Source organism: Spermophilus citellus (genome assembly GCF_964194105.1).
Source record: "Spermophilus citellus genome assembly, chromosome: 5".
NCBI lineage: Eukaryota > Metazoa > Chordata > Mammalia > Rodentia > Sciuridae > Spermophilus > Spermophilus citellus.
This window is the reverse complement of record NC_138186.1, coordinates 119,120,111-119,146,608: the sequence shown is the minus strand read 5'-3', so window position 1 is coordinate 119,146,608 and position 26,498 is coordinate 119,120,111. Positions and strand designations below refer to the sequence as shown.

General features: G+C 41.3%; 1 protein-coding gene across 2 annotated transcripts in view; it reads left to right on the top strand.

Moving 5' to 3' along the window:
* FYN (FYN proto-oncogene, Src family tyrosine kinase) overlaps window positions 1–26,498 on the top strand; it is a 204,111-nt gene that overhangs the window by 58,824 nt on the left and 118,789 nt on the right. The window lies entirely within an intron of this gene.

Genomic DNA, 26,498 nt, shown 5'->3' with positions numbered 1-26,498 from the left:
ACTTCCACCCAAGGATGTAGGACACTCTTTAAAAGGCTGCCTCTGGGCCAGGTTCAGTCCAACACAATTCCATATACATTTTGAGCACTGCCCACATGCCAAAAGGATCCTTGGACATGATCCCTGGGAGCTGGAACATAGTTTTTTCCTTTGTGCTGCAATCTCCAGACTGCAGCAGCTTTCCTGATCAGCCGTGCTGCCTGGAGAGCCAGCAGCTGTCTTCATGCATCAGATGGACCAAACACTACTCTCCTCTTCCTCCAACACTCACCAGGAAACTAATGTGCATACTCTTCTTCCTTCTCAAATAGTCTCCCTCCATGGATAATTATTAGTTTTATTATACAGAGCAGCAATTCAGAAATATTTTCTATCTGAAATGTTTTTGGGGGACAGAATACTTTGTGGATAATGAATTCAGTCATTTCTGTTTACTCTCTTCCTCTCTAAAATTAAAAATGTGTGTGTGTACACACAGAGATATTTCAATCAGAGAGGCAATTTTGGTAGAGCATTGGGTCCTGGAATTGAAGGAAACTAAAATATTCCATTCAGGTAACTAGTGTGGGAGTTTTCTTAATCACATACTAGTAATAAGTGGAATATTATATGGGAGCATTGCTGTTTTCACAGTTACTACATGCATTTCCTCATTTGTGCCTCTCCATAGTATTCCTAGGTGAACAGAGCAAGCATAGCCCCATCTTTCTGATGAAGAAAGAGATAAGTTCTACAAATATGGTTCAACCAGGACATAGTGACATACTGATCCACATGCCTGGCTTACCCCTATCCTGTCCCTGTGCAAATGATTTTTAAAATCCTACATAAAAGACTTTACATGTAACTCTAACAAATAACATCTAGATTCTTTCAAACTGCCATGGCCTTTGGGTGTTAATTTTGTCATCCAAAGACTTGCAAGTCTTCTTCCCCTTAGTGTTATTTCATAGCACTGCGGACATGCTCTCTATAATCGTGAGTGCCTCAGGTCAGCCCATAGAACCTCTGTGGGTCATTAACATCTTTAGAACTTGTTCTTAGTTGCAAAAACAGAGACCTGTTAGAGATGCCTCCGGTGAAGAGAGTTTACTCTTAAATGGAGAGATCTCAGAGAATTTAAGAACAGGAAATAGCAGCCCTCTTGGGAGCCAAAAAGCCATTCAGAACAGAGCCTACTCTCCTGGTCTAGGTCTCTGTCTCTCCCAGTCTAAATCTATGGTCTCTGTGTCCTCTGTCTACTCCATTATTCAGAGCAGCTTCCTCTGCTTGCCCGCAAATGGACCCTATGGTACCCAAGTCGATTATTAATTTAGCAACCCACAGCTAACTAGTATCAGCCTCTCCATTTTCTAATTCCAAATTCCGGGCAGAGCAATCTGATTGGTTTGATTTTTCTTTTTAAGCCAAGCTACACAACTTGTGGGTTCCTATCCAGCAGAGGGGTGAGCCTTTCTTGGGTCAGTTTTTCACCCCTGTCCAATCTTGTAGTGGGCAAGCTATATTCACATGACCTGCTGTTAAGCTATAAGCAGAACAGATTCCCTTTGAAGGGGACAAGGGTGAAACAGTGACCCATAGAATATATAGTATAGATGTGCTTTGAGAGACTGTGTTTCCTGGCGCCCTGGTCTTCCTTTTGTCCTCAAACAAGTCTCTTTGTGAAGCAATATTCTGTTAAAAAGCACAGAAGCAGTTTGACCCATATTGTCCAGTAATGGCAATACATGTGTTATGAACACTGTGTTTTATGAACACCTCCCCAGATCAGCTACTATCTATTAGGACAGGTTTAAAACCTTTTGAATCTATATGACTTAAGTAAAATCAAAGTTTATTTCCTATCATTTTAGCAACTTAATAAGTCTCAAGAAATTATACATCATAAAAAAAGTATCCCTCTATCTTGTGTGGCTAAAACTTAGGGCCTAAGATTATCAACTACTGACTACTTGTGTGTTCAACAAGGCCAGAAGGCCACGGACAGCCATGTTTATAACATACATCAGCTGGTGCTGGGCAAGGCCTGCTCCCAGTGCCAAACAACTCCAGTTATTCTTTGGTAAACACACTTTTGTTCATGGACGAATCGTTGCTTGCCAATGTATCGTGCAATTATATAGTGAATGGAAAACAATGGATGCATTGTAGAAATATTTTTTAAACAAGTAAACAACAGACAGAACAGACAGTGTATAGGAAAAGGGCCCCCAGCTCCATAGTGAGGTCTGCTGAGATGTGGGATTTAACAAAGCAGGAGCATAAATGAGGGTCGTGGAGGACAGAGCACTGTTTCAAACACCTCTTCCTGGAGTGGGCCCGGCAGCATTCCTTTCTGACTCTACCCACAGGGTGGGTTTGGACTTGGGAGCAGGGGGAGCAAGCAAGGGTGTGCAAGTGTGCATGGAAGTGGGTGTGAGTGCACCCAGTCCCTGGGCTTCTTCACACTTGCCTTGAGAAGAAAAGACACCATGCATTGGTTAAGCTAGTGTTTCCTGAGATCTTAATGTGATAGGAATATGCGCATGAATGTAAATTTTTTTAAGAGGTTAAAATTTGGAGTTTAGGGTGACTTAGAATGGAACAACTGAACAAAAATTTCAGAGATTCACATTTCACGCAGTAGGTGAGGATTCAAAGTGTTTTCCCAGCTCAGCACCACAGAATATGCAGTATTTTTACCAGACCAACATCAAAAGGATTCACATACCATGACAGATTGCTTTTGTAATTCAATTCTGCCGATGGCCTTGTAATACTCTCAATGAAGGCCTTATGTGAATCAGAGGTTCTCTTTCTCTTTCTCTTCACATTCCAGTGACAACCAAAGGCCCACTTGTTAGTCCTGATGCTAGTGAACAAGGAGAGTGGCATTTAGCTTCTTCTCCTCTCCCTTCATAACTTTGATCCCCTGGTTTTCATCCTACTATTAATATAAATCTTGAGACATTAATTTTAGTCACTTATCACAGGCAACTCTGTTATGTTATGAACAAGAGAGGATTCAGATTACAAATTATTTTACTTTCTTTGAGCTGCAGCTCTGTGACCATAAGAACGACTACTTTCAATGAAAGAATTGTTTCTTTATAAGGCAATAAAATTAGTAATTATTGCCTATTCAGTGGCAATTAGAACTAAAACCTAGATGTCTCTGATTCATAGGGTAGGCTTAGCATTACGTCAGATTTCCCAAACTGTTGTCATTTATACACCACATGGGCCACCTATGTTATTTATGTTTTTCCCTTGAATTTTTTCTACTAAATTTGATATTTTAGAAGACTATACATGACCACCTCAAGTGGAAAAATATCATTTGAGAGATATTAAAACCAGTCAGTGAAAATAAGAGATGCTCTTGCCTGTAGAAGATCCTAAGTCTAAATCCATACCTCTCTGATGAGGGAGGGAGCCAGTATTACAGAGGGGTGTCCCTGGCATGCCACCATCCACCTGAGACTTTGATGTTCAAGAAAGTGTAAAGTATTGAAAAAGCCACAGGCTCTCATATTATGGTTTTAGGTTATTTAGTTCCCCCTCTGAATGCCTCTGACATCACCTAAGGTATCCGTGGAAGCACACACCATTCTCTGTGCCACCAGGTGCCACACAGCCAATTTAGGGAACTCGGGAGACTGCTTCCTTCACTTACACCAGTGAGAAGAAACACACATACAGAGAAACTTAAAGGTCTCATGGGATACCCACTGAAGGTGACTATAAAGAATGCCCATCAAACATGATGTGTAGAACTAATGTTAGTGTGATGAAAATTGAAAGATAAGTCTATCCCTTAGCCCATTTATTTCAGGCTACCTGGACGCACATTATGCATTTGTCTGCTAAGACGGAGGGAAAACCTAACGGGAAAAACATACATATTAAAAAGAAAACAGTGGTCACTTGTGCTGTGGTCTCTGCATGTAGTTGAAGCTTATTACTTTTCCACTTCAAAATCAGATATTCTCCTTTTCCATAATATATTTATTTTTGCTTCTTTTAGAAAAAAAAATATCAGCAGGGGCTTCATAAAACACTTTCCTCAGTGATAGCCCTATTGAGTCTAAACCTAAAATACACCAAGACCTTTTCTACATGGCTAAAGTAAAATATTATTTCTTTCACAGAATAGTTGCCCCGTAAGTATTTGATGAGTAACTTGTGAATTTACCTTTGAAATGTGCCTTTGCCTGGGCAGAATTGTGCCCTTTTGAAATCATAGTTAACTGTAGCATCAGTTGCTTTGAGCGGGAGTGGTACATCTCAGTTGTGCGGGGGGAATGCCTTTCTCTGTGGTGATGGTGGGTTCGACACTCCCTGGTATATTTTCTTTCTAGGTTTTCTCTCAGGTGTCTTCTCCATACTCCTCTGCATGCAAATACTCTCCACCCTTCTCTACTAGTCTCTGGGCCCCAACAAAGCAACTTCCATGTTCTACCTCAGTGGGCTCCTTCACCTCTGGTTTCTAGTTGGATTTAGCAAGGGGCTCACCCAGAAATTGGAGAGAGGGAAGAGAATGAGATCAGTGTATTTATTCCCTGTGGGGTCTTTCCTGATGAGCAGCAACCCATAGTGACTCCTATAGGGCAGTCCTGTCCACCAGTCTTTTTGTCCCAGACTAAAGGAGTCTGCTCCCTCACCTCTCCCTTCAGGTCTCAGTAAGTAATAAAAGCCTTCCTCTACCTTCTTCCTCCCATTACTAGACCACTCAAGGCCTTGTAGTTTTCCTTTCCCCTGCTCATTTCATTGTAAATACCCCTTTGTTAAGTTCTCCTCAAGTTATCACAATTTGAAGGTGACACCTCTCTCCTGTTGGTACGTTGACGGCTAGAGGGTACAGCAAAGCTAACTGGTTCCAGAGGGACTGACCTCTGACATCAAATTCAACAACAATGTGTTCTGTATCAGTATTGTTCTTAAACATGGGGGTGTTCCAAAATCCCCTGCAGAGGTGTTGAATATGCAGGCTTCTGGACTTGGGGCCACTTAGATGGCTCTAAGGTCCTTGCAACCATTGATCTTGTAAGTCACTAGACATCACTAGCATTCTGAGTAGCATTCTGAACAAAAACTAATTAAGGGCATTAGATCCTGCTTTTTTGTGCCATGTGGTTAATGTTACCTGGAGATGAGTGAATGAGTGATCAAGAGACATACCTTCTGGTTATAAATAAGAATTATTCTACAAACGTAATGCAAAAAGTAAATATTTACTTTGGGAATACTTTGGGAATAATTGCTCTTTCAACTCCCTGTAAACAACATTGAACTGATACATAGCAGGAGGGATGGGACTCCTCTGGCTCACTGGCAAGATTTTGAAGAGAAGATACTGATTCCTGTTGTCCAGGAGCAAAGCCCAGTCAGCATCTGCCTTGCTGCGAAGTTCCTCACCATCATCTGCTAAGGAGACATTCTTGTAGACTACCAAAGTATATCTCAAGATATGAAATGTAATTATCTCAATAATGGACACTGTTTTGTTGCAAAAAAAGTTATAAATAAGTCCTCTGTTAAAATAAATCTCTTCAGTAGAGCCCTTGTTATAGGCCCATGAAATGCGTAGTCTGTATCTGTGAGTGAGCACGCCTGGGGAAGCATCAGCCTTGCACTGTCCCAGGGGAAATCAGAGCTCAGTAGCCTGGATGGAACAAATGGGGCATGGTAGACAGTGGGCATAGTGACCTAGAGAAACAGGCTCAAATTCTGCTTGGACCAAGGGGTCCCTTCTCCTTGGACTATTGGGAGAGTTAAATGAGAATGTAAAACTCTTAGGGCATGTGACGTTCTCAGAGAGTGTCACTCCCTGTCTCCCAGACCCTCCCCATCCCCGCTAGTGCTTTATTATTATCTTTAAAAAAAATACATCCTAATCTCAGAGCAAAGATATAAAGATAATTGGCAGATGTATCCAGCTGAGTCAGTGGGACAAACCCCCTGGTGTCTCCAGCTACCCTGCAGAGTATGTGCACAATTGTAAAACTGAATTTCACAGTCCTAACGTAGTAATAACTCACCTTCAGTAGTGGGCCAGGACATGGGGCAATTCTGTCTTCCCAAAAGTTCAAGGGAAGGTCACTCTGCTGAGGACTAATTGCTTAAGAAAGATAGTAACTATTTTATTCTGCTTTGCCATTTCATTCATTTTAAGTCTCTTCCTTTTGGTGGTTTGGTGGAGTGTGTTTAGCTAATGGGTTGTAGATATTAAGGGAAAGGATCACCCTGGATATAAGGTCTGAGGGACAAGTCCTTCCAGGAGAGCAGTGCTGGACCTGCGGAGAATCCACTTGACCAGCCCAGAGGATACTGATGAGGCAGGAGGATCGCGGGTTCAAAGCCAGTCAAAAAGGAGAAAGTCGAATCAGGCTTTGTGTTTTCCACAATGTAAATGAGATGCAGATGCTAAGGTTCCTTAGGAGCAGGAATGCTTTAGGGAACCATGGTGAGAGCCAACTCCCACAGTGGTACCAGCTGCCCCACCCCCAAGGCCTTTTGTTCACACAGCCTACATCTTTTTTCACTTCAATTTTTAGAAGGCCTGTAATTTGATCATTTTAATTTGAGGCTGCAAATGACCTTTTAAAAAAAGGCAGTTGCTTCAGAGCGGGTTGATGACTCATCAAGTGATGAGTGACATGTGTCATGCATTGATTCCATCAGCCAAGGTATGGAGCCTGTGGTTGGAAAGGTGGTCAATAGACAATCAGGGGAGGAGGGGACCCCCAATAGGAGGAGCAGAAAGGGGCAAAGGTAGGATGAGGAGGATTAAAAAGAAAGAACTTGAACCCCATAGACCTTTGCTCCTAAGACCCAGGAGTCAGAGTGGTGGTTTGATTCTGTATAAAGACTGGCTAGGTGAGACAGGGTTAGGGTTAGGGTACCAACACCAAAAACAGCAGCATTTATCATGTGCAGGGTCTCCAGATTTAACAACAACAACAAAAGGTTGCCCAGTTAAATTTGAATTTCAGATCAGCCTTGAATCATTTTTAAATATAAGTGTGTCCCAAATTATTTATCTGAAATTTAAATTTAACCCAACATCCTGAATTTTATCTGGTGATTGAGACAATTGGGTTCACAGTGGTGGAATCACTGACATTTGGCAGTTCTGCAGAAACTTCAGTGATGGGAAACCAAGGCTAGTAGGGAAGGTGGTGGACAGTCTCTTAGTTAGTGAGAAAGAAGCATTCAAAGCTAGTCTTCTTACCCCTTGACCACTCATTGAGGTTGCATTGGAGGATCAAACTGCCAGGTGGTGTGTCAGCTGGCAGAGAGGGCACAGGACTAAGGTGAGGTCATTCTGAGAGGCCCTTCAGGTGGACTAAGGAAGGTTGCAAGACACTCCTGGAGGTTAACCCTGGGGTTAGAGTGAAGGCTGGCCATGGGAATTACTTGGCCCAGCCTTTGTTTTATAAGGAAGCTGAGGACTGATGGAGCTGTGTGACCATTCAAGCCACAGGAAGAATGACCAGAGAAGCGTGGAGCAGAATCAGGGTTTCTCAAGTCTTCACAGAGTTCTTCTCCAGGGTGGTGCTGACACAGCGCATTCTTATCGAATCCTCCCAAGTTTCCACACAGCATTTCAGCACCATGTGGGCAGGGCCATGTTCTGCTTATGAGTCATGGCCCTCATTTCCGTTTCTGGTGGTGTAAGTGCTGCCTGGGTAGCCCCTTATTACCCAGAGGCTGGGTGTTTTACATCCGGTTAGCAAAGGCTGGAACAAAACATGAAGGTTAGGTCCCTTGTTGCATTGGATGTAATACAAGGCACATCATGTCTGTTTCCCAAACCTAGCTGCTTGGTAGAATGAAAGAGAAGCCTCAAGTTTTGCTACCTTCTGGCTTTAAATAAATAAATAAATATATGCCATATAGTATCCCATTCCTGTCTGAAACATAAATGTAATAGAGCAATCATTCTTTTTGAACTCCCAGAGACCCTAGCAGATCCCTGTGGAGAAGACAAGAAAGTAAACGAAGACATTCTTCTCAGGGAGAGGTTTTTGTCCAGTTTCTCCAGGGTTGAGAGTTTCTTGGTGGCCAGAGATGTGGCTGTTCTCTAAGGCATGACTTTGCTCTGTTGTCCCTGAATCCTTAAGTATGGCCCTTCTATACTTTCAGGACCATGATGTTTCTTCTTGGCTTTTAAATTCACAGGAATGAAATGTTCTCTTATAGTTTGTTTGGTTTACTTTAGCAGTTTTCAACATAAAACTGTGGATCTGAGAATGAGAAGACACATCAGTGAAACCAGTGGCTGTATTCACACTGTGTTATCCCCCCAGTAAATTAGCATGTGGGAAACTATTTGGAGGGGAAAAGGTTATTTCTCGGAAGGAGGATGCTTTTCTTGTTCTCCTTTCATGTGGTTTGCTCTATTCCCGACTTGATGGATATTTCCTGGTATTTCCTTGGAAAGCAAAATATTCTTTTAATCGCATCATGGTTTCTTTGGGAAGCTGAAACTCTGTGTGTATCTGTCTCCCACAGATTACTTCTTCATATGCACTGTTGGCTACAGAAATGAAGGTATCCTCGACAAGTTGTTTCTTTTATATCTCAGGAGTGATAGTCTTAAGCATTAGATAGTCAAAGCTGTAGGTAAGGACACCATGTTGTTCAGGGTCCTTATATTGCTCAATTTGGTAGTTTTCCCTACCTATCCCCAGGAGTCACTGGCTCCAAACATTATGAAGTGGGCCACTTCCTTCAGTGACCTTAATAATTTTCATACTTGACTCCTCTTTATAGGTTAGAGAATATGAAACTAAAAAGCTGAGGACATATGATGAATCAAACTGACCAGGATCTGATTGGCCTCATGACTTACCTTGAGGTAAATCTCATTTACCACTCAACTCAGTGGCTTGAGAATAAGAAACCCTTTTGGACATTTATTAATGTTATCTCTTGATTAAAAAAAAAAATTATAAGGAAAAATCTCACTTCCAGAGTCAAGTCATAAAATTAGCACAGTTCAAAAAAAAATTCTTTTAAATGAAGCCCAAATGTTTAAAGTGTTTGAATTAATACTTTTTGAGGAGACAAATAAATGTGTATATCTGACAGGCCTCTGATTTAGGAAATTTAAAAATATATTATCAATTAGCCAGAAACTGTGTTCAGATTGAAGAAGCAGCATGCCCTGGTAACAGCCTAGTGAGGAGCAGCTGTTCTGAGGCAGATGGAGGAGCCTATGAACAGTCCCCAAGCCGGTGGGTCCTTTTTACTAGAGAAAAGTGGATAAACAGCAAGCCTGCTGATTTCCATCATTCTCAGAACTGCAGCTGGATCCTGGTCATGTTCTGGCACCAGATTTTATGATTTCCTAGCCAAGGAAAACATATATGATTGAGAAATCCAGATGTTTTACCCCAGTTTCTTCAAGACCCACTCTATATCCATCTTGGTAAGTAGTCAGTGGTTAAATATATTGCATTCCTAGTTGACTTGGGATGTGTCAACTAACTTAGCTTATCTGCCGCATACCCCCAAACGGTTTGAATGTTGGGATGGCGCCTTATCTTAGTGTCTTCTCTGGTATCTTCATTGTCACCTGCCCAGTATCTGAGACTCTGTTCAGTCACACAGAGATCTTCTCCTGGGCCCAACAAATTCATGACAGGTAAGAAACAAAGCTCTTTTCTCAAAGTCTACTCATAGATGTATTGTCTCCAGAACACTTATTTGTTTCTCTAGTACCAATGAAAGTGAGAGGAAGGGTCCAAAAACAGGCACCATTTATCTCCTAGTCTTAGATGCACTTGCTATTTTCTATAATTGGCTCATGTTTTTCCTAATGTGACCTGGACCATTGAAGAGACTTCCCAGCTACTGATAATTCAAAGTGAATAATGTATTCCCAGATATGTCTGTGACTAGTATGGAAGTTCTTGTTGAATTTTGAAATTCCAGCATTACCCAATCAGTTATTTCCTCCACCAACAATTTTTTCCCATGTATGATTGCTCATTTACTGCTATACATGTCCTAAGAATTAACCATTTGTTCTGCTTCATGGTGACAAAGCAAGGGTTACAGGAAAAATGGAAAACTCCCTTGAAAAAATGTACAGTGATGAAGCCCTGCCTTGATTGTAACGGAAATGGCTTACATTACAATGTTTAAATGCAAAACCCCTTTAGACCCAAAGTGCTCTAAAATCTGCCAAGTAGAAGATGACCGCTGAGCCAAAGGACGTCCCCCCTGCCACCAGAGGTTGGAGGACTACTTGAACACTTGCAGCACTGTCAGTGGTGCAGGCTGTGTTTCCAGATCTCTTGGGAGTGAAACTAGGCTCTCAGCAGCTCCATGCAAACATCTCCTCACATCTGTCACTGAATGTCTACTCCTTAATGCTGGGGATCTTGTTATTTGTTGAAAGAGTTCTTTCCACTGTCTGTTAAGCATGAGGACCAAATGTAAGGAAGCTTAAGGAGATTAAGTAAGGAACAACACATACTGTTTTGAGGTTTTTGACCTATTCTCTTTCAAATCATGGAATTTAGGCATTTGCCACTTAATGCTTGTCTCTTGCAGCAGCCCCCACGGGTCCCACTCATTGTCCTCAGAGGATACCAGTGATCTGGCATTTCATTTCCCATGAGAAGCCTTGAGGAGAGAATCGCAGGCCTGGGCAGGAGAGGGTTAAATTGAAAGCTGGGTTTCCAGAAGTTGAAGACAAGCTCTGTGCCACTGCAAAATAACCTGTTCATCAGGAATTCTGCTGCATCATCCTTGCAACTTAAATCCTCATTTCATCTTGGTATTTTTGGAAGTCAGTGAGGCATTAACTTATGCTCGGAAGCAATGGAACAATGCTGTGACAGACTTGGGAAGCCCGGTTGCAGTTGTCCCTGTTTTAGATGATAGTAAATTCCTTCTGCGTCAATCTCACTCTGTGTATTTCCTTCTCCCTTCATCACATTTGTCTTCCCTTCGGCAATTTGTATGCCCCCCCCACCTCCACCCGCCTGCACTCCCACCAGTGACAACTAGGACCTCCTTGCAGTGCTCCAAAGAGCCAGAGAGCCTTGTCATCCCCATCCCTCCCCCTCCCCCCCCCCCCCCCCCCCGCCTTTCCTACCCTGGGCTGAGACCTGTGCCTAATTTTCAGCTCTTCCAGGGTAGTATATCATTACTTGAAAGAAAATTAAAAAGCATTTTACGTAGCTTATTACAGATCATTAATTGAAGCTCCCCTAAACCCAAGGAATTTATTTTCTCATTGATGTGTGCATAACTCCTATTAACATTAATAAAGTTGTTTAGAATCAAAGAGCTGGCAGAAACCCATAATAAGAGGACCCATTTTGATCCTGCTTCACAAAGTGACTCATACCCACAGGACATCAACAAGCATTTTAAACATAATTTTTACAACTCCTTTTTAAAGAGTAGAGCACTGACTGAGTCTTTCATAACACACTCATCATGTCCTTCAGAACATTAGCCTGCACTGTGGCCATTCGTGCAGTACTGCCCCAGCCGGGTCAGAAGTTGTGAGGTTTGTTCATATTTAATCAGGTATCAGTGTTGGAGTGCTGCTGTGACTGCTGCTCCTGCACATTCGTGCTGGGGGATGGGGAGCTGGAGCATTTGGGAGGCTCAGAAGTAACAAGGGTGTAGTGGGTGGAGAAGGCACAGGAGCCCCAGCATGAGAATCAAATCCATTGCCACCCACAAGGCGGAGCCAAGTAAACAGGCTTGGGCCTGGGTGGTTATTCCCATACCATCACAAAACAAGAATTGAGGGGTGGGGGATTCTAGACCAGGTATCTGTGAAGTTGTCTGAACAATTCCATTTACCAATCCTAGCTGTGGCAGGACTACAAAGAACCTGAAGATATTGTAGAAACAGATTTGTATATCTAGAAAATATCCTTAATCTTCTCCATCAGATGGGACCCCTGGGAGTTGGAGCTGTGACAGGTGTGTGTTTGTTCAGTCACTTGCCCCTCTTAAAAGCCAACAAGGGGAAAGGTCTCCCAAGCACACCTCATCTTCAGGTCTCTGAGCTCCCCCAGCCCTCTCCACTCCCTCTTCTGTCTGTAACAAGGCATTAATTTGTACTGATGTTCCCAATGTTTGGAAAATGAGCTCAGTCTGGGAGGGAAGAAGAGATATTTGCACATTAAAGTCTGATTTGGACATAATGGTTGATATCCTTTCAGTGCTCCTTAGATCTCTTCCTAGAAATGGTAAGTTTTATAAAACTTGCTTTCAAATGTTGCTTTTTAAAAAATTACCTTTCCTAAATGAAAGAAAGGGAAAACTGTGAGTTAATTTTATAGATTTTTGCAGTGCTGATCGTGATGGAATTAGTTCCCTAATGACTGTCTGCCTCTTGCCTAGCTTTGCCCTTGAAATGTTACTGAACTTCTCGGAACCTTGAACTCTCTTTATACCTTTTTTTTGGGGGGTGGGGGGCTTGTGATGGTGTATATTCATTTCTGTAACTGTGAATCTGGATGTTCTGTGGAAGAAAAAGATAAAACCTCCCTTTAATCACAGAACTTCATTTCCAACCCTTTATTTGTTCTTAAAGAATAAATACACATTTTCCAAAGGAAGGAAGCAGCACTGCCTATTAACATGGAGAATCCATCTGGCACTGGAAAGATTAAAAACAAGCCTGGAATACTTTACACTTATTCTTCCCCACAGTGCTTCAAACTGGGTCAGGATTATCCTGGTTTTACAAATGAGGTAGCTGGAGCCAGAGAGGTGAAGCCAGCCTTTCTCAGGGCCACATTTCCAGAGAGGGTTAGAGCCCAAAGCCCAGCCTGGGGGGAGGGTGAACTGAGGGTGGAGCCACCCCATTGCCAGCCCTGCCTTCTGCTGCATCTTGCTGAGGTCCAGAAGCATAGAACCAATGTCAGCCCCATGGGTCATCTGTTCCCAGAGACCTAATTTGGCCCTCTGGTACCTAACAAGGTGCCTGGAACATGACAAATACTCAGTAAATATTTGTTAAGTGACTGTATTGTCGCAGCCAAAGAACTCATTATAATTTATTATTTTGTCCTGATGACTGCCCTTGGCCACTGTTGAATCTATTTTGAAAGATCTTTGCAAGTGAGTTTAGAAACACATATTTTAGAATAGCATTGCCTGAATTTGCCACTCATGGTAAGGTCATCAGAGGCCTCTGTGGCCAAGTCCTCAGCAAATCACAGATGCACAGTAGAGGTACCATAGGTATACCTTCTCTTTTATATATAATATATATATGTATTCTTTTTCTGACTTTAAAGTTTTCATTGTAGAAAATGTGGTGCGCTATAAAGAAGGAAAAAGAATATCTCTTGGTTACACCTTGAGAGTATAATGTCATGATATATTTTCCCTATTTTGTGGGTTTACATATATATTATATGTGTTATGTGATTGTGATTTTTGTGTCTTTCATTTAATATTAAGTTGTGCTAATTTTCTGATGTGATTAGATAGTAGCTATGAAGTTTTCCATTGTATGAACAGAGAAATCTAGCCATTTATCATTTTATTATTATGCAAATAAATATTCTCATAGTTAATATTATAAATAGCCCTGTGGTAAATATTCTGGTATCAAAGTATTTGCTTCTCTGATTTTACTTTTTTTATTATTATTATTGGTGCTAGTAATTGAACCCAGAGCCTTGTACATGCTAGGCAAGTACTCTACCACTGAGCCACATCCCAAGCCCCCTCTGATTGTATCTCGATAGAAGGATTAATAGACTTGACTAAGTAAAATGTAAGCCTTCTACATATAAAAAAGAATCCTAAATAAAATTAAAAGCAAAGAATCCTTAGGAAAAAATATCTTTTTCACAGGCATGTTGAAATTCATGTTTATGTTCTGGTTTTCTTTTAACAGTCTAACTTTCTCTCATGGTTTTGTAACTGGGCACTCATTTTGATTTCTTAAGCACTATAGTTGTATCTCATTTGACTTAACTAAAATAATTCTAGTTAAATGATTATTTCATTGTTTGTATCTTTGATACCGTGGAGCAAGATCTATCCTCCTCTATTGGGACTTCCCAAGAATTATCCAACTTTTGCCATTAATCTGACAGGCTCCAAATAACTTCTACATTCCTCTTGGAAACAACTTTTTTAAAAATGTAAAGTAAAACTACTGTACACTATATCAAGCACCTAGTTTAAACACATAAACTAGGCTCTGCCATTGAGAAATTTCTGGTTTACTTGGAGACAAGACATGACCACATGATAGGTAAACCCAAATACAAGGGATATTACATAAAATTACCAGAAATTTCTTACCACCTTCCTCTGTTTTCTATAATTTCTGCAATTTCTTTGGCCTGCCCCTTCAACACACCTGGATCTTACTTGTCACTACCCTTACCCAGGAGCTGATTTTCATCTACATAATATAGTTCCATCACTAACCATTTTTTTATCCATGTGATCACCATGATGGGGAGATTTCTGTTTTGTTCACCATTGTATCCCCCAGCTCTCAGAAGAAGGTCTGGCACATAGTTAGTACTTATTGGATGTATGAATAAAAAATATACATTTTTTTTCTTCAAGTAGAAACTACCGGTTGAACAGTTGTATACTCAGACAGGCAATAAATACAGTCAATTCAAAGAGTTTGTGGTGGGCAGGAGGTATAGTGCAAATATCAGACTAGTGGGGATTCAAATCATAGATCTGCAACTCACTAGCTTTCAAATCTTGGGCAAGTTAATGAATTTCTTCTAGATTCACTTCTTCAGCTGAAAAATGGGTTGAACCTATTTCTTTATGTTGTGAATAAGGATAGAGCAAGGTCATTAATGTGAAATCCAGCACAGAACCTGGCTTACTTTAAGTATCCGGTAAACGTTAACTAAATATTACTTATAAATGTTTTCTTTCATTGTCTAATACAACCTATTCTCAGGTTCATGGAAATAGAAATTGATTCATGATATGAAATAAAGTGTAAGCTTTTGGAGTCAGATATACATGGCTCTATCACTTGAATAACTTATTTAACCTCTCTGTAGTTTAGTTTCTTTATCATGAAACATGGCTCATCACATAGGATTACTGTATAAATGAAATGCTGTATGCAGAGTGCTAACATGGGGCTGGGGTGTGGCTCAGTGGTAGAACACTTGCCTAACACGTGTGAGGCCCTGGGTCCTACCCTCCATTACCAGGGGGGGGAAAGACCTAATATATTCAACAAGTGTTCTTTTCCTCTCCTCTCTTTCAGGGTTCAGTGAGAATATCCTTCTTAGTAATTTTGCTAACAAATATTCATGTTGTTCCCTTCAGTACAGTATTCTTCAATTTATTTTGGTGTGACACACAGAATTTAATACATTTTTATATTACAAGTCTGTCATAACACATGCATGATTGAAAAAAGTCTTTTTTTTCCCATAAAATAATGCTATGTGAATGCCTATGTTAGTTTTCTAGGGCAGCCATAGCAAAATATCAAGACTGGGTGACTTAAACAACAGAAATTTATTTCCTCACAGTTGTGGACACTGGACATCTGAGATCGATGTGTTGGCTTGGTTGGTTTCTTCTGAGGATTCTCTCCTTAGTCTGCAAGTGGCTTTCTCCTCCCTGTGTCTTCATGTGACCTTCCCTTTGTGTTGTCTGTGTCCAGATTTCCTCCTCACTCAAGGACATCACTTGTATTGGATCGGGGCCCACTCTCATGACCTCATTTTAATTTCATTTCCTCTTCAAAACTATTTTTAAGGGAACTTAAAGTATAGTCAGATTCTAAGGTGTACTGGGGTTTGAGCTTCAGCATACAAATACGGCAGGGTGGGGGGGCATATAATTCAACCCACAGTAGCACCTTTGATATTTTTGTCTTGTTTCATTACAGAAAATTCTGGGCACAACCCAACTATGTTGAACCTTGCAACCCTCTGAACTGGTTACAGACCATAGGTTGAGTGATATTCAACCTGTATTACCCTGCCCCAGCATTAGGGTCTGGCCTGTGACTGACTGAGGAGACAGCTACAGAGGCACAAATCACACGAGAGAGACTAAGAAGACAAAAGTAGACAGCCTTCTGCAAACACAGGAATCACCTTAGCTTGGGGTGGACCAGATAGTAAATATTTTCATCTTTGCCAGCCTCACAGTCTAGTGAGACAATTCTGCTATTATCATATGAAAGCAGCCATCCATAATACTTTAAAAAAATGGATATGGCTGTGTGTCAATAAAACCTCATTTATGGATACTCAATTTGAATTTCATATAACTTCCATGTGTCACAAAATATTTTTAAATTTGTTTTTAACCATTTAAAAATGTAAAAAATCATTTTTAATGCATGGGCTATTTAAAAGCAGGCAGCAGGCCAGATCTGACCCACAGGCTTTCTTTCGTGACCTGTGCTCTTGATGGCAGAGCTCAGCCATCTAGCTAAAAGGCTCTCAGGAAACCCAACTGGGTGACTTTCCTCTGTCTGTATTTAGACTTCACTGAATATCATATTTGACTCTTGTGATTTATCTGTACTTTTAGAGGAAAATCTCTGTGGCACTCATGATAAAAATCATTTAAAAAGCAAATGTTATTTTATTACTAGAGAGATCTCTAACTGGGGAAAGGGAAAAATCCTCTTAAAGGACCCACATAATCTTTGTCAGATGGTGCAATTAGGAGTAGAGTTAGCATTGGAAATTCTGTACAGGAACAGACAGAGCTTGAGTCCAAGATGGGGTCTTCTTTGGGAAGCTAATGTTTAGGGAAATTGAATGACCAAAGAATGGCCCAGAATCCCTCACAGTCCGTGTGGGAAAGCAGCTGAATTCCAAGGCCGAGTGAGCTGAGTAAGGTTTCCTCCTTTGGAACTTCATATCCTCCAGAGTCCTTTACAGTTCCTCTCCCAGCCCAGAATGTAGGCCCTAGTGTGCGTGGCTCTCTCGCTCCCTGTGGGAGCTGCCTACTGTCTTAGGTTGCTGGTCTAACTGCCCAGGTGAATCTCCCTTACCAGAGGGTCCTGAAATAAAGCTACCTGAGAAAGCCAGTCTGACCCTGCTGTACCTACTAACCAAGGGATTCATTTCAGTGGCCACTAGAGCAGCTGTGTCATATATGTGTGTAATGATAATGTGTGCTCAGAATCAGAAGAATGACTGGCAGAAGACGGAGGTCAAGTTGTCCCCAAAACCAAAGGACAGAATCCCCCTGCCTCTGTGAGTGGTAGGCCAGGACTCTGGCCTGATCTCCTGAGCATGTGTATTCCAGAGTGGGCATTTGAAGAACCTGGACATTCACAAAGGCAGGAATGGTGTTCTGGGAGTCATTTTCTGAATTTCAGACTGTCTAATTGAAACCCTCCATTTATCCACAGCAAGTCTACAGAGGCAAGAATGAGCTGATCTCTGGAAGGGAACTGTTAAGTGCCTGCACTGTGCCAGAGACAAGACACCTTTTCCCAGAGCTTTCCCTTCTAGGGATGTTGCAAACTGTAAATCAAAGTCCCAGGAAACTGTCTCTGATGTTCAAGAAAAGATTGGGCTTGAATATCCAGATCTTCACTTTAAGAAACCAGAAAGATAAAATTAAAATGATGTGGTTATTTTATTTTGAAACTGTTTCATGCCATCCTAACATATTATAATAATAAAATAGCTTTGGCATGACAGTCATCTTAAATGAATAAAAAACACAATTTAATGAAATGGCACTTTTAAGCTTTTAGTGCAGCAAATTTTTGAATTATCTTGCTTAAATTAAATTGCTGTAATCTTTTGCTTTCAGTACTACTAAGAGCTCTGTTTTGTTTCTGATGTCCCTGGATTAACCCCAAGCTTTCTTTTCTGAGATTTTTTTTTAAATACTGAAGTATAGCATTCACACACAAAAAAAAGTACACAAATTGTTAAGCTCTGATAATGAATTTTTCATAAAGTGAACAGTCCTTTGTAAGCAGCATCCCAGGTGGAGAAAGATCACTCAAACACCAGAAGTCCCCTCATACTCTTTTCTTTTCCCTACCCACCCAGCTTCCATCAAGGGTACCTAGCAGCATGCTTTTTTAACAACCAAGGTTGATTTAATATAAATAAAACTCATGTTCTTATAAGCTACAGTTTATTCATTTTCGCTGCTGTATAGTATGATATGGTATAATAAATCAAATTCATTCAGTCCTAGTATTGTTGGGGGGCTTTTGAGTCTTTCCATTTGGGGGTTACTCCTAGTAGCACTGTTGGGAGCATTCTTGGACACGTTGGTGGATGAGCGTATGTAATATTTCTATGGGATAGACTTCAGGGTGGCAAGGTCCTGGGCCACAGGATATGTGTATGCTCAACTTTTGTGCCCGCTGCCAGGTTCCAGTTGACACCCCCTACCAGCAGTGTGTGTGGCTTCCATGTGCTCCACATCCTCACCAACCCTTTAATGTTTGGTCCCTGTCATTGTAGCCAGTCTGTGTATATTGGTAGTGCAGTGTAGCTTTAATTGTTGTTTTGTTTGGTTTGGTTTGTTTGTTTGTTTGTTTATGACTGAGCTAGAATACTTTTTAATGCTTATTGGCCATTTCTTGTTTGGTCTTCTCAACTGTTTGTCATTTCTTTATTGGATTGTCTGCTTTCCTTGTAGGGTCATGGGAGCTGTCAGATATAAGTATTGCTATTACCATATCCACTCTTGTCTCACCTTTTGTTCTGTTGGTGTCAGTGGATGAAGACGTTCTTAATTTTAGTATAGTCCAGATCAACGTATTTTTATTTCATGATCAACACTTGTTTGTATCCTTTCAAGAATCTTGGCCTATTATAAGTTATGAAGGTATTCTATGTGTTGTTTTCTTTTTTTTAATATTTATTTTTTGGTGTAGATGGACACAACACAATGCATTTTATTTTTTTATGTAGTGCTGAGGATGGAACCTGGGTCGTTTTCTTAAAATTTTATCATTTTAGTTTTCACATTTAGTTCCATTGCCCATCTGGAACTGATTTTTGCATGGTATAAGGTAGAAATTAAGATTCTTTTTTTTATTTGGATATGAAATGTATTCATTTCCTAGGGCTGCTGTAACAGAACCACAGACTGTGTGGCCTAGAAGATTCTCTCCTAGTTCTGAAGGCTGGATATCCAAAATCAAGGAGTCGGCATGGCTGTGCTCCCTCCAAAGGTTCTAGGAAGAATCCTCCCTGGTCTCTTCCTCACTTCTGGGGGTGGCTGGTTATTTTGCAGTCTGTCTCCTCTCCATTATCATGTGGCTTTCTTCCCCAGGGATCTTTCTGTATCTAAATTTCCTTGTTTAGGGACAGTAGTCTTACTGGATTCAGGCCCATCCTAATCCAGCATAACCTCATTTTAAATCTGCAATAACCTTGTTTTCAAATAAGGTCAAATTCTAAAGGCCATGGAGGTTAGGACTTCAACGTCTTTTGGGGGAGCACAATTCAACCCACAACATCCAGTGACTTCAGCACCATTTATCAAACCTCAGTGCCATCTTTACGTGAATTATATGACTCTCTTTGTAGTTCTGATTTTGGATCTTCTATTTTGTCCTATGGTCTATTTGTCAATCCTTGCATAAATACTACTTTTACTTACTATTATTCTATAATAAATTAGAATATCTGACTTATTTTAATCATTCAAGATTTTCTTGGCATTTCCATAAAAATCTTAGAATTTGCTTGTTAATTTCCATCAGGAAAAATAAAAAATAAAAAAGCCTAGCTTTTTATCTTTGCAATTGAATTGAAGATTCAAAAAACTGACATCTTAAAAATATTGAGACTTCCATTTCATATACATGGCAAACCCTTTATTTAGTCTTTTTAAAATTTCATGTTTTATAGATTTTTGTGTAAAGTTCTTATATATCATTTATGGACTTATTCCTAGGAACTTGGTATTATTTTGAAGGAGATTTGTTTTGATAAAATTAAAAACAGCTAGCATGGTGGCACACACCTGTATCCCAGCGACTTGAGAGAGTTAGGCAGGAGGATTGTTAGTTCAAAGCCAGTCTCAGCAACTTGGTAAGGCCTAAGCAACTCAGCTAGATCCTGTCTCTAAATAAAATGCAAAAAAGGCTGGGGGTGTGGCTCAGTGGTTAAGCCCCTCTGGGTTCAATCCCTGGTACCAAAAATAAAATAAAATAAAAGCAAAAATGGAGAGAAGAAAAGCTCCTACTGGGTTTATTCATGTTATTAAGGAATTTTTCCAAGTATACCAAGCTTAAGAGGGCTGGGATTTAAACCGAAGTCTCACTGACTACAAATCAAAGCTGGGCGAATAAATAAGTAATTACTTCATAAATGCATTTTGGTTCAAAACAGGGTCTTCAGGGATTTTAAAATATGTTCTTGGTAGAGAAGGAATTGGATTACCAACACTGCAGCCTTGAGAACCTACACACTGCTTGTCCTACATAAGCTTGGCTAGTATTAATATTATCTCATCTCTCTTTCGCAGTCTGTGAGGTCCTTCATATGTAGATGAATATTATATTTAGATCATAAATAACTGAAGTTAGAAAACAAAATGTTCTTTTCTTTTACTTCTTTTCAGAAAGTGTATGCTTAGTCTGTGCACAGGTATCTGCATGAGGTGGTGGGACAAGATTTGGGTACTGGATTGAGTGGGGGACTAGGTCTGGGATTTTCTGTGTTCTTAGAACCTTAAGGCTACCCAGAACTAAGAAGTAGGCCAGGTATATGGCTACCATGGGGAGAATTTGTCTTTTTCCCCTTAAACCAAATTCCTATCTACTGTATTTGAGTTTAGCATAAGCCTTGGAAGTGCAAGAGAGAGAGAGAGAGAGAGAGAGAGTGTGTGTGTGTGTGTGTGTGTGAGGGGGGGGGAGGAAGGGAGAGAGAGAGAGAAAGTAAGTTCTGATGCTAAAAAAACAAAAAAGCTTCTTAAAAACTGTTGGACTAGGTATTCTTCACATCCCATCCAGCCCCCAAGATTCTGGAATTCTGTTATTGTAGCCAGCCTGCACCCTGGGGGCTTCATCAATACCATTGTTAACCTGTCTCAGGGCAGCATTGTGACACTAAGTGCATTTCCTGGGTGTCCTGGGAGTAGTGTATAGTTGGGAGAGACATCCAGCAGCTGCACATGCATAATAGCAAAGCAGCATTTCTATCCAGACTGGAATTCAGATCCCTAGAGAAAGCTTAATTTAAAAGGACAAGTAAAATATATTTCAAGTGCACTACAAAAACAGAGCTTTTGTTTTATTTTCCCTTTTACCAGATACATAAGTGATATGACCACCTGATAGAGACTCATTACCAAAAAGAAAGATGCCATTATTATAAATATATACATCATTCTAGAGAATCTTACAGAAGCAAAATTTACCCCCCTCCAGACAGTTAACTGATGATTCAATGGCATTTACTTCATTTCTTTCTATCCCACGTAAACTGTGTACCCTTGGCCTGCAGGATTCAATGTAGTAATAATAATATGAAATGATATCAACACTATTACTATTGCCTGGAGGTTGATGGAGATTATGGTGTTGTGAGTGCTACTCCTACCCTCCATCCATCCATATGCACGACTCAGCTCACACATTTGTGCCCATGTGCCCACAACAGACCCATGGATGCCATGTCGGGAGCCCTCACTTGCCCACCCCCCAGCTGATGGAGGAGGAGCTCCTTGTTGATTTTGTGGTGCCTGGCTCTACTGTGAGCCTCCGACCCCCTCTTGTCCTGGAAATAGCTGATGAAAGGGAGCAGCCAGCTTTTGTAGTTTGACCTTGCCACCCTCTTTGTCTGTGATCAATAATTCCTTTCTGCTGGGAAAGTGACTCCTTGCTCTTTTCTCTCTCTTCCTCCTCCTCCTCTCTTCTCCTGTCTTCTCTCTGCTGTTTACTTCCACTCCAGCAAACAGCCACAGCCTTGCTTGAAGCCCTCCAGCTTATTGGAGTGAAGCCAGCAGAAGTGACAGAAGGGGAAGATGGGTCAATCATGACTTCTCAGGGCATCTTGCTAACCCCCCCAGTGAGGAAGCAAGGCCACAGCCAGTCAGAAAGTAGGCTTGGTTTCCTAGGGAACCCTGTGGTTGCTAGTTCCCACCCTTGTCCCTGGCAATTGGGCTTTGTTTGTGTGCTTGCTTGTTTAATGTATTATCCTACCATTTGGAGCTCTTTAATTTTTCAGACAATTGACTTTAGGCTTGCAGAGAATATTGTAGCATGGAAGGAGTCAGGACTGTATTTTAAGTCTCCTGTTATTTGTGTGCAGAGGCCACCCAGAGTGCACCTCCTGCTGCACAGGACAGCCATGGCCATAGGAGAGCTGTGAAGGGAGGGAAACTCTTCTTTCTCACCTCCCCATTGTTTGCTTTTGAAAATATGACTCAAAAGACTTATGCTGCTCCTTAGCAAATGGGATCTGCAGGTGTGTGCTGGCTGTATCATCAAGCTTATGGAGACTAGAGGAAGATTTGGAATGCCACTTACACAATGTGCATAATTTGGTGACAAAGGTGAACTGAGAAGAATCAAGCCATTTCAATGCAACAAGAGTCTTTCCTCTGTGCAAGGCATGGGGCCAGGCTAGGTCCCAGTGGTTCAAAGTTGAATTTAGACTACGTTCTTGCCCTCAAAGAGTTGGCTGTTTTCCTTGGAGCAGGTAGTGTGATAAAGTCTGGGGTAGAAGGATAAATAGAGTGAGACTAATTTTATTGGAGGAAATGAGCAAGAACTTCAGGGAGGGATTTATAGTAGGGTTGACTTGAGAGACAGGTTGGTTCTCAATTCTTGCAGATGGAGGTAAGATCATGTAAGAGAGAAGTAACAGAGTAGGGAAAGGCCTAGAGAGGAACCGGTGCTAGGGAAGCAAGTGCTTTGGTAAAGCTGCGTGTGAGAGGAAGAAGAAATGAAAGATAAGACTGATGAAGTGAGTTTAGAATGATAGTGGGTGGTTTTGTGGGCAAAACTGAAGAATGTCAGTTTGATTGCATCTTTGGTCTTCTAGCAGTGTCCACATACATGCCCCAAGGTTCCTGGAGGTGGCTCAGAGGCACTGTAGGGAAAAAGGTCCAGTGTTCCTACTGCTCCTCTTAGTCAAGAGGAGAGAGAAGTTCCTCTCATCTCCATTCTGGATCCCAGGGTATTATTGTGTTTATCTTGGAGAAGGTTCCACTTTGAGAAAACCTGAAGTTCATTCATACATGTATGAGACCCATTCATTTACTCAACAAGTAATTATTGAGTGCCTGCTCCATACCAGGCCTTACTAGGTCCTACTGAAAGACCATTGAAGTTTTTGCACTAGTCACTAGAGCACTGAATCTAAACTAAAAATCCTGCCTCTGCCATCCACTAATAGTACAAACTTGAGTAGGCCTCCGTGGATTCAGTTTCTCACTTGGGGAATATAGGGGGGGAGCTGCTAAGTCCTTCCCACCCAAGACATTCTAGCAGGGACCTGAGCAATATTGTGATCCAGAGAGGAGAGTCCAGATGCAGAGAGGCTAGGTAGGAAATGATAGCAGGGGCTCTCTTGAGTCTAAGTGGGGTCTTGAATGTATTCACTCAACAGACACTTTTTACCCAGTGCCTGCCATTGTACTAGACATTGGGAACAGAACAGTGATCAAATCAAATTACTGAACTCAAAGTACTTAGGGGTAGCAGATGAACTGGGAGCATGAGTGATGGGTCTAGCTCTGTAGTAAAAGCTTATCTCATGGGATGGAACTTGGGATTATTGGAGTATGCGGTACCAGGAAAGAAAAAGCAGAAAGTATTTGAGAGAAAAAGAGCTCTAAGGAGATAGAACCTGAGGAAACAGTCTGTGGAAACCACCAGTGAGCCACCCCTTGATAGAAAATACATTCTTCACTGAGCCAACACATCAAACCCAACCTCAGCCTATACCCAGAATATCCTCCTGTGGCTAGGAAGCTAGGACACGCCAGAGAGATAATGTCCATTTAGACATTCAGTTCTCCTTGACATCACTCCTATATATGAAGTTAAATTATACCAAAGCCACGTATGGTTTTGTATAATAGCTGGTCTATTTGGTTTCCTCAGAAAGGTCTTTAATAACTACCAGTGATGTGTAAAAAAAAAAAAAATGGCTCAGGTGGCTATCCTAGCTGCCGCCCCTTGCATTTTTTTTTCCCAGACCAGCTGGCTCTTTCCCACCCCCCACCCCCGCCCCCTTTCCCCAAGTAATTGGAGCAGATCCAAAAATGGCTTCTGAGAGCCTTGAGCTCTTCCTTATTTACCCTGCAGTAATCACATTTCACAGGTTGTCTTCCCTATTGGAGGCTGAGGCCCAGCAATTAGTTCCCATTGTCCTTGCAGGAAATGACATCCATGTGACTTCTTGGGAAGAAAACTGTTGGCTCCCCTGGTTAAAATACTTTGGAACATGATCAGCATTTCCTCTGGTTGATCATTGAGAACAGCAGATTTAGAGAGCTTTGGGAAATGTGCAGAAGATCTATGGTTGACAGAACTGACCCAAAATAAGACTGGGTCAGTTTCCTGAGCAAATTGAGTCTCTGAACTGTTGCCCTGGTCTCTGCATGCACTGCCTTATCTGACTCTTCAGCATGTGGCTGAGCCCAGGGCCTTGGCGTTCTATTCCTTTCATCATGCTTTATTGGGAACTGAAAGTTTTCCATCTGCAAATAATTGAAAACCCAATTCAAGGAGGCTGGAACAATAAGAAATTTCTTGGAAACTCAGAGATACCACAGGCCTCAGGGTTGACCAATGCAATAACCTGCACTCTGTTTCCCTGTGTTTTTCTTGTCTCTGACCAGCTCTATCCATAAGCTGAAGCAGTTAGTTATAGATATTCTAGACATCATATCGACACAATTCAGGAGCAAGGACTTTCTCCCAAAAAGTGAGAAGCTCCGGGTAAAATATTTGTCATGTCTCAATGGCTTATCCTTGAACCAATCACGGGCAGGAGAATGGGTTTCCCTTGGATCAGGACCATTCAAACCTCGTACACACAGATCACCTGGGGAATCTTGTAAGATAGATGGTGATTGGGTTGGTTTGGTGGATCCATGGAACTGCCATTTTTAAGGACTTTGTGAGTGATGCTAATGCTATTGATTGGCATACTCCAAAACTGTGGACTATTGAGTCCTCATCCCCCAGCTGAGAGTGCTGTCACCTGCCCATGAGACACTGAGGCTGGAGAAATGCTGTTAGGAAAAAGGGGGAGGCAGTGACCCCACAGAGATGAGACTATAGTAGAGATACTTATTCCCAGTGTGTAATAAAAATTGTACCTTTAAACCAGGAGCCACACATCATGCATCATTCTGTGGTATGTATCAGAAACAAAAGGGCACACCGGGATACATGTTGTTGTATGGGAGCACCCATAAAAACATTATTTCTCATCAATGATGATGCATACATTGTAATTCTAGAATCAGAGGACAGATCAGTCATGCCACCCTCTTTGTTATCAGTTATTTTTATTGGTAATTAATGCCACATATCTCAAAAAAAAAAAAAAAAAAAGAAATTCGGATGAACTGCATCTTCGCGTCCTTCAGTATAAAAAGGCTGTGCCGAGTCCAGCCTTTGTTCTCTGAGCTCATCAGTCTTTGTCATTATTGGGGAGGGAGTATGTACTCCCACTCACCATAAGAGTCACTTGACATGATGTCTGGAGTGAAAGATACTGCCAATTGTGAATTTCTGCCAAAGCAAGTGGTCACAATGCCCTGATGAGTGGTTTTCAGTGGAGAAAATCATTATGCTCTCTTCATTTGAAAAGGAAGAATTATTCTGTTGTTTGTTTGATTGATTGGTTGATTGACAAAATACACAGGAATCCCAAGCTGCAGCTATTCAGGAAAAAGACTCAGAAGACTGAGGCTAGTCCTGTGAACATCCTGAGACTGGTCCATCACAGACTCAGTGGGGACCGAGGATGGAGCAAAACTTCCTGAGACAATCACTTTGGTGGCTGCTGTCTCTGATCTCATAGGCAAAGACAGCATCATTCACAAGGATACTTGGAGGAGAGATAGAATTTCATCCTTTCTACTATTCACTCCACCAGCTTCACAACTACAGGCTCACATCTGTGAAATTAATAGTAAAACTGGGTCTTGGTCTGGTCTCTGGTGGGTGCCAGGCAACTCTACCTGGCCTCACCAACTTGGGTCCTCTTGTGGGAATCACTGACAGTTCCTTATCTGTGTAGAGATTATGGAAGAGTAAGAGATCCTCAGCTACTCTGAGCTAGCTGGGGACAGCTGCTGGATTCCAGTCTCCAAAAAGGCATGGATATCATCTTATGTCACACAGGTACCCATGTATCAGGTACCTATAGCACAGCACAGATTAAGCATTCCCTCTCTGAACAGAAAGAACATTTCATTTCCTAATTTCAGTCATTTATGATTTAAGTATAGTATTCACCTATATATGTAGGACCTCATAGATTGCCAAAGAGAGATAATATTAATATTAGCCAAGCACATGTAGGACACACAGGATTACACTCTTATCCACTGATTGA